We start from the raw sequence: 8,857 nt of genomic DNA on the forward strand, positions 1-8,857 counted from the left end.
CTTGGTATACCAGCACACAGTCTGCAGCAAATAACTACCATAGAAATCTAAGGCCCACAGCCAACAGTGCCTCAAACAAAACTTGAGGTAAGTAGATGGAGTCCCTCTCTGTGGGTCTGCATCAGCTAGGAGGTTGTATAAGAATGAGAGGACACACCCGGCAGCCTCAGACCAGCATCCTAGAGTGACAAAAGGGAGAGCCTATGGTCCAAGGACAGCAAGCTCAGAACCAGCACTGCAGGAGTACCTGGCAGGAAAGGACATAGCGCATGTGTGTCTGCAGAGTATCCGTGGGGCTTGTCCTGACAAGATGCCGTGTGCTGTGAAGAACCCGAGAGCACCATCCTAGAGATAGAGCTCTGAGAATTCACTGCCAGACTGGTGGCGGTGGCCAGTGAGCAAAAAGCCGAAAAGAAACAAGTGCAGAGGATGGCACCTGGGGCTTCTACGAAGAGATGGAAGCAGACAGAAGGAAAAAGCGTCCCCAAATCAAAGACATGAAGGCTCAGGTCAAGGCCCACCTCCTCCCATCTACAAGGTCACCTGTAACTAATCATTTTAAATCTTGTTTTTAATGATTGTTTTTAAATGCTTTAACCTCTTTTAGCCCACCAGAGGTACTGGGAAAGAACAGATATGGGAGGTGGGGGCGGGGGGTGAGAGAGGAATGGACCTGTTTAGAAAGGCTCTTTGGAGCGACTCCCGTCTGTGTTGTCTGGAAATCGGCCGTTCAGGTCACAGGTCAGCAGCCGCAATCCACTCACACATGCCGCACGAATGCACCAGCCGCCCAGCAGAGACAGCCAGGCCTCAGCCTTAGGAGAGTGACATGAAAGGTTCTCCTCTGCGCCTCCCTCCGGAGTGAAGATCAAGAGACCAACAGGCATTGCTTTCTCAACAAACCTAGCTCAGCCTCTGTCACTGTCTGCCGTGTCCTTTTTATCCCTCTCCAACCGTCATATCCGTCCTCCACGGGTCTTGTCTCAGCTGACATAACTGCCAATCAGCCCGAGTCCAAGAAGACGACAAAAAGACCAGAAGGGTCTTGGTGCGTTTCTCTCTAGAGTCCTGACAGACAAGTATGCAGTGGGAGGCAGACCAGTGCACGCAGATGGTCACTGAAGAGTCTTTTCTCATGCATGCTTTCATGAGTCTGCTTTACTCTGCCTCCTGTGTCCACTTCAGGAAAATGCTCCTTCACGTGTTTGCCCCAACAGAACACCATCCAACACAACAGACTTTGCACAGAACCCTTGAGTTTCCACTTCGGCCACCCCTGACTTTGGTGAGGTAAGACTGCAACACTCCCACATGGGAGACCACAGGGCACTCCACGACTCAGGGGAAGACTGAAAGGAGCTAAGTCTTCAAGGTTTGGAAGAAAATGGGAGCCATATTACAGGAAAGATGAGCTGCCCACGTTGGCTGTCTCTCATTTGTAGATGAGGAAACCAAGACTTAAAAAAGCATGTATCTTAGGGTTTCCGTTGCTGTGAACAGACACCATGACCAAGGCAACTCTCATAGGGACAACATTTGATTGGGTTCAGTCCATTATCACCAAGGACTGAACCCAATTATCAGTCATTATCGGCCAGAGCATGGCAGCATCCAGGCAGGCGTGGTGCAGGAGAAGCTGAGATTCTACATCTTCATTTGAAGGCCTCTAGGAGAAGACTGGCCCCCATGAGATTAGGAGGGTCTTGCCCACCCCAACATTGACACACTTCATTCAACAGGCTGCACCCCCTCCAACAAGGCCACATCTAATAGTTCCACTCCCTGGGCTAAGCATATTCAAACCTCCATAGCATGTCTGCCTTTGCCTGCCTACTCCATGCTCCAGCACTCTTCAGCTCCCCCACACTACTGAGCTGTAGCTCATGAAGTTTTGAGACCCTCCTCCCTCCCTCAATCATTTCAAGCCCATTTCATCTGTGACTACTTTAAAGAAGGGTGAGCTTAGCCAGTCAGACCAGGTTGTCCTGTGTGGAGCAAAGACTGACCTGTTGACTTTCTAAAGTGGTCTTTGCAGGAGCCCTGTAGGGGGAGCTGAGGTGTCAGTGAGTATAAATGCTCCCTTTATTCATTACCCACCTCCCACTTCACCCTGAATAAGGGAGATCCTCAAGGACTTTTAGGACATCCCCAGCTCTTTGGCCTTAGAGTAGTGTGTGCATGCATGCATGCATACACGTGAGCATGCATTAAAGACTTGTGGTTAGTTCAGACTGGTAAAACCCTCCGCCATGCATCTGCTCCCATAGCTCAGGGCTACTTTAAGGGAATTCTTTGCTGCATTTCCCCCATGGCCTTTTTATGGAAGGTCCTTGAGATTCTCCAAGGCCATAGAGATCAACTAGCCCTTATGTGTGAGACGTGGTCCTCTGAGACCATGGTCTGTACCAATCCTGTGTGCTACCAGACAGCCTCAGCAGGACCTCGGGATGGGATTTGGCCTATGACTACCCTAGCCACAGGGTTCCCAGGCTATCAGTAAAAACATCAGGATTGTGGTTCCCCATGGGGTCCCCTTCAGTTATGTGGGCCTTGTGTTTTTTCTTAACTGTTAGGATGTTTAGTTATCTGGTGTCTACTACTTAGAACAGGCTTTTTTTTTTTTTTTTTTTTTTTTTTTTTTTTTTTTTTTTTTGACTTCTAGTGTTGAAGGCTGCAAGGACACGGAGCATAGCAGGTTGAAGTGGGGATGCCTTGGCTACATCCATCAAGATGGTAGGCAGCTGTAAGAATGTGCATGAGAGACTGAGCTACCGTGGGGAAGCAGAACCTCAGATGCTGTTCTCACAGATCCACAGTCTTCTAAGAGAAGGGCCTCCACTGACCCACGGACCTTGACCCGCTTCCACTTTAGAGGTTCCCTCAGCTCCCACACACTGGGCTCTAGTTCCCCGAACAGGAACGGTTTAAACATCAGTGTCAGCTCTGACTGTCAGAGTTGCCTTGGTCAGTGGAACCAGCACAAAGTCGGCAAGGGAACTCTGCTTCCTGCTGCTAAGTCTCCATCCTGAGCTGTTTCAGACAGCCTGCTAGAGGAGGTTGACAAGGTCACCAACCACCAGACCTGTGCATAAAGCCACCAGAGGTCATAGGACCCAGAAATGGCTGAAGAGGCCACATAATGACTGAGTGGGCAAACCCATCCAGGTGAGCACTGGCCCTAGGGACAGTGGCTTCTGATGGCAGCTATTGTCTGGTGGTGCACTTGTTACCTAGTAACAGGTGGCCGACAGCTGTAGAGGATGGGGGAAGATTCAGGCTACAGAAAAGGGCTAATCGCCTGAGTTTTGGAGCCTGGAGTGCTGCTGCAGGCAAAGCTCTGAGACGGGACCCCAAGTCCCTTCTCAGAAGCAACTCCAACCTGGTGCATGGAGACTGTAGGCTTCAGCTCCTGAGGCTTGGTCACCACTCTGGTCCTGTAAGGCACAACCCAGTCCCCCATGTGACGTACAAGTACTGGCTACTCCTTGAGACCACACCTCTGACATCCACAGCCAACAGCACTGCGACCAGCCCTCCCTCCCATGCTGCCTCTGGACCCTGGTGGTTGAATACTTCCCATTAGGGAGACTCAATTGAAATGTTCCTCCGCCTTGGGCAAGAGTGTTCTCCCACTATGTGACACCTAGTTCCTACCTGTCCATCTACACGACCTACTACCTCAACTAGATGCCAGATATATCTGCTGGGGTTCCAACTCTTAACTGGGGTGGTACAGGAGGGGATGAATTCAGCAGGTCCCCAGCCTTAATGAGAATAACAGTCTCCCAGTGAGTCACAACGCCCCGATGTCCCTGCAGTTTCTTCTGGGACCAGCTCCTTGGGCGGCAGGCATGATGGCACTACCTGAATTTAAGAACTGCCTAAGTCTCAGGGGAAGACAACTTCCTTGAGTTCAGTTATCAGCAGCCATTGCCGGAGTGTGCACAGGTGTGCACAGTAGCCCCTGGACAACAGGTAACACAATCCCTCATCCCCGAGCTCCAGCCAAGGAGATAAGGAAGTGGGAGCCTCCGAGCTAGGGGAGAGAAGTGCTTACCCAGAACTAGAGTGGTTGGTGTCTGGAACAACTGCAAAGAATAATCATATGTCCCTTCCCTGATGGGGTACAGGCCACAAATCGGGCCTGTACACTTCAAGAGACTGAGCCTAACTTCCTGGGGTCATGGTTCATCCGGGCATCAACCTGCAGCACAGGCAGAAGGAGGGGATCCCACCCAGGCAGGGGAATGGGGCTTGCCCCAAAACCCACGCCGTGGTCTCCTAATGCTGCTTCCGACTGAAAGAACGAGGTCTCTGGGTTCAGGTGCAGAGGAGGGACAGAGAGGTCTAGGAATCTTGCTAAAGACCTGAGGAGCATCCGGAGCAATGGGGTCTTACCTGAATACCTTAGGAGCCAGGTTAAAGCCTCCCACTGGCCGAATGGGACATGAAAAGATGTCTAGAAACCCAAAAGATTATAACAATATTTTAATTTTTTTAAACATTCCTTTGGGGAGGAAGGCACACATGCCTGCAGCATGCATGGGTGCAGAAGTAGAAGTTGGTTCTTGTCCACCGTCACGCTTCTGATGCGAGAGCACGGTTGGCAAGCCCCCCACCCACTGAGCCATCTCACCAGCCAGTGATACTCTTGTGAGCGCCTGTCAGGCACTGCTGGAGATGACGAGGTATCAAACCTAGATCCGACTTTTTTCCAGACTGTAGAGGGCAAATCACTGAGTAGGGAAATTGTTCCTTGTAGAACTTGACCATTTCCCATGCTGGAGAGTTAGGAAATCCTCAGCTTGTCTCTAAGGCATGGATGCTTCCATCTGATCAGTGACAACCCATCAGAGGAGGCTTAATGGAGAAAGCCCCAATAGAAATAACTGGGCCTGAAGCCCCTTCACACCTCTGTCAGGGAAGCCTGCCCTTAGGCACTCGGGGACCCGATCCTCAGGAATCTGTCAGGAATGACACATGAGGCCACGGTCACACTGGCAGAAACCACGATGGGGCGTTTTGGAACTCTTCTCTGAAGCCTGCCTTAAGTTGTCAGTTTCTGTCAGTTCCAACTTACAATGAGGTAGTAACCGCCCAGGTTCCCCTGTTCTATGGCAGCCATCTTGCCCTCTCTGCCCAAGACACACACCTGTAGTCCTAGTGCTTAGGAGCTGAGGCAGGGGGATTACTAATTACTATGACTTTAAGGCTAACCTGGGCTTCAAAGCAGAGATGTTGACTAAACAAATAAGGGGCTTGAGAGAGATCTCATGTTAAGAGCACTGACTGTTCTTCCAAATGACCTAGGTTCAGTTCCCAGCATACATGACAGCTCACAGTTGTCTGTAACTCCAGTTGCAGGGGATCTGGCACACTCACACACACATACAGGCAGAGCACCAGTGCACATGAAAATAAATCTAAAAACAAACAAACAAAAACAGAGCATTTTTCTTCTCTTTTGAAGGCCAGATAAGGGCAAAGCATCTACATTTAAAGCATCGTGAACGAGCTAGAGAGTTCAGAGGTTAGGAGTGCAGTGCCCTTGTAGAGGACCTGAGCTCAGATTCCAGCACCCACGTCCCAGGCTCAGAACTGCCTGTGACACCAGTTCTGGGAAATCTGGTGCCCTCTTCTAGCCTCCTAGTGACCTGCACTCATGTGCACATATACCAACAACCAAATAAAAATAACCGGAAAGGGGGGGGGGTATTAGAACTGTGGTGACACTAGCCTTTAATTCCAGCACTTGGGAAGCAGAGGCAGGGCGGGCAGACCTCTCTGTGAGTTCAAAGCTATGTAGAGAGACCTGTCTAGGGGTTAGGGGACACTAAAGATGACTCAGCAATTAAGAGCATTCTCTGTTCTTGTAGACCAAGGTTTGGTTCCTTCCCTGCTCTTAGGAAGTATAGAAATGGAACCTCAAAGTATAACTGGTAGGTCACAATCATCTGTGACTCCATCCAGGGGATCCTACATCCCCTTTTGGCTTCTGTAGGACCAGGCATGTGTGCGGTACACAGACATATAATACCTATACATAGAAAACAAAAATCAAAAACTTAAGCAACAACAGAACTCAGCTGCAGCATGACTCACTGTGGTCAAAATGCAGAGGAAGCCAGTGTTTTTAGTGACTGGCCAGAGAACTGCGGGCCATTAGTTTACTGCTGTTCCACCTTTGAAGTGTGTGTGAGGAAGCAGTGAATAAGACAACCAGATACCATGCTAAGTGAGACCAGTGACAGAAAGAAAGGAAGGAAGGAAGAAAGAAAGGAAGAAAGAAAGAAAGAAGGAAAGAAAGAAGGAAGGAAGGAAGGAAAGAAAGAAAGAAAAGAAAGAAAGAAAGAAAGAAAAGAAAGAAAGAAAAGAAAGAAAGAAAGAAAGAAAGAAAGAAAGAAAGAAAGAAAAGGTAAAGTCTGTTTTGTTTGTCTCAGATGACGAAGTCTTACAAGCTGACCTCCGACTCCAATGCTCTCCACATGAGTTCTGGAAACCAAACGCAGGCCACTGGGCTGAGCGGTCATGCCTTTGCTTTCTGAGCGTCTCGCTGACCTTACAAATCACCCACTCAGATCATAGAGTAGCTTCAGCAGGATGCTAACAGGGCTGGTGCAGTTCTGTTAGTGGGGCGCCTGCCTACGGAGCAGGAAGCCTTGAGTTTGATGTCTAGTGCTGTGTTCAAACTGGCGGCGTAGACACAGCTGTACCCTGGAGGTGGAGGCAGGGGTGTCAGAAAGTTAGTCATTCTCAGAGACGTAGCAAGTTCAAAGCCAGCCTATAATAAGGAGAAGGATCCTACCTCAAGAATCAGTGACAAGTTGATTACATAAAAAAAAAAAAATACAGATTTTTTTTTTTAGTCAATAGCATAAAGCCAAGAGAAGTAAAGCTACATTTTATAGTCAACATTGACCTGAAAATAGACATGACTATAAAACATTCACCTACACCCATAGAGAAAAAAATAACTTTACCAAATAGTCACAAGTGGAAACTGAAGGGCAAAGGCCATCCCACTACCTCTTGTTAGCAGTAAATTCTGCGCTGTATGGGTGACTAGAACAGAGATGGATTAAGGTCTTCCATCTTAGAATTCGGAGTGACTGACTTGTTTATTTCTTAAGATCAGTAAATCTGGGCTTGGGATGTGCGCCTACAATCCTTGTACTCGGAAGCAGGGGGATTGTGTGAGTTCGAGCCCTGCCTGGGTTACAGAATGAATTTGAAGCCAGACCAGACAGGTTAATAAGATTCCTTAGTGGTTTGATTGACATGTGTGGAGCACGCACAAGGCCCTAGTCAGTCGCTAGTAATGACGCACAAGATACACAAGTGTCTTGGAGATCTTTACTAGTGATCTCTTTAAAAGAGTGATCTCTTTTGATCACTCTTTACTAGTGATCTCCGAGATAAAGCACTGCTGAGGGTACTGAAGTCACATAAAGTGACCTTGGTTGTTGGTTTTTGTTTTTTTTTTAAAGATTAACTTATTATATATAGCATCAGATCCCATTACAGATGGTTGTGAACCACCATGTGGTTGCTGGAATTTGAACTCGTGACCTCTGGAAGAGCAGCCAGTGCTCTGGCCTTACTCTGTAGCTCAGGCTGGCAGGAATCTCAGTGTGGCTGATCTCAGACTTGCTGTGATCCTTCTCTCTTAGTCTCCAGAATACTGGGATTATCAGTCACCTAGCTCTAGAGTTTACCAGGTTTGGTTTTGTTTCATTTTTTAATAGGGTCTTAATCTATATTCAGATTGGCCTTAAGTTTGCCTAGTAACATATAGGCTGGCCGCAAACAGACAATCCTCCTGTATCTGCTGCCCATGTACAGACATCACAGACTTATGCTATCATGCTAGATTCCAGATCAAATGAACCTTTGAGTCACAGACTTGTCTTTGCAGTAGACAACGACTTCACTGCAATGGCTTGCTTTATCCTTGTCGACTTGACGGGTTTTACAGTTACCATGGAAACGCATCTATGTGCGTTAGGAAGACCTTTTCAGAAGGTTTAGAGCTGACAAGGGAAAACCCACCAAGAATATGGGTGACACCATCATGGGGTAGGGTCCCAAACTGAATTAAAGGGAGAATGCTGGGAGGGGGCATGGCTCAGGGGACAGATGCAAGAACAGTGGCCTGAATCCTGATCCCAGCACCAATGGAAAAGCCGGACGTGGTCAAACGGTGCACTCTGGATTCAGCGAGAGACATTGTCTCAGAAGTAAAGGAGAGAAGCCACTGGGGAAGACACCCCCAACCTCTGGCCTCTACACACATCTGCATGGGCAAGTGTACCCCAACACGCACTCACATCCTGAGCACCAGCCTTCGCCCTCTGTACTTCCTGACTGGATGTAGCCTGCCCCGCAGCACCCCCAAGGCTGACAGCCTGCCTTCCCCATGCCAGCATGGGAAACTGTACCCCTGAAACTTTCAGCCAAAACCAAACCCTCCTTCCCTCAACTTGCTTGTCTCAATATCTCTTAAAACGTATTTTTATTTCACGCATGTGTTTTGCTGTCATGTATGTGTGTGAACAGTGTGCATGCCTGGTGCCTGTAGATGCTAGAGGTACAGATGGCTAAGAGTTATGAAACTGGTCCTGGGTCCTCTGCAAGAACAGCCAGTGCTCTTACCCACTGAGCTATCTCTCCGCCGTCAAGTTACATCTTGTTAGGCACTTGTTTACTTTCGTGATGAAAGAAACTACAATGGTAACAGGGTTAATTTTCTGAGAGAATCGAATCGTCATGAACACGTGCGCCCAAATATATTAAGCAAATTTTAAAATGAGAGACCAAAATGGCAAGAGATTTCAGTAACCCATTTTAGCTATGGTGC

The sequence above is a fragment of the Micromys minutus genome, assembly GCF_963924665.1.
Source record: "Micromys minutus genome assembly, chromosome: 1".
Classification (NCBI taxonomy): domain Eukaryota; kingdom Metazoa; phylum Chordata; class Mammalia; order Rodentia; family Muridae; genus Micromys; species Micromys minutus.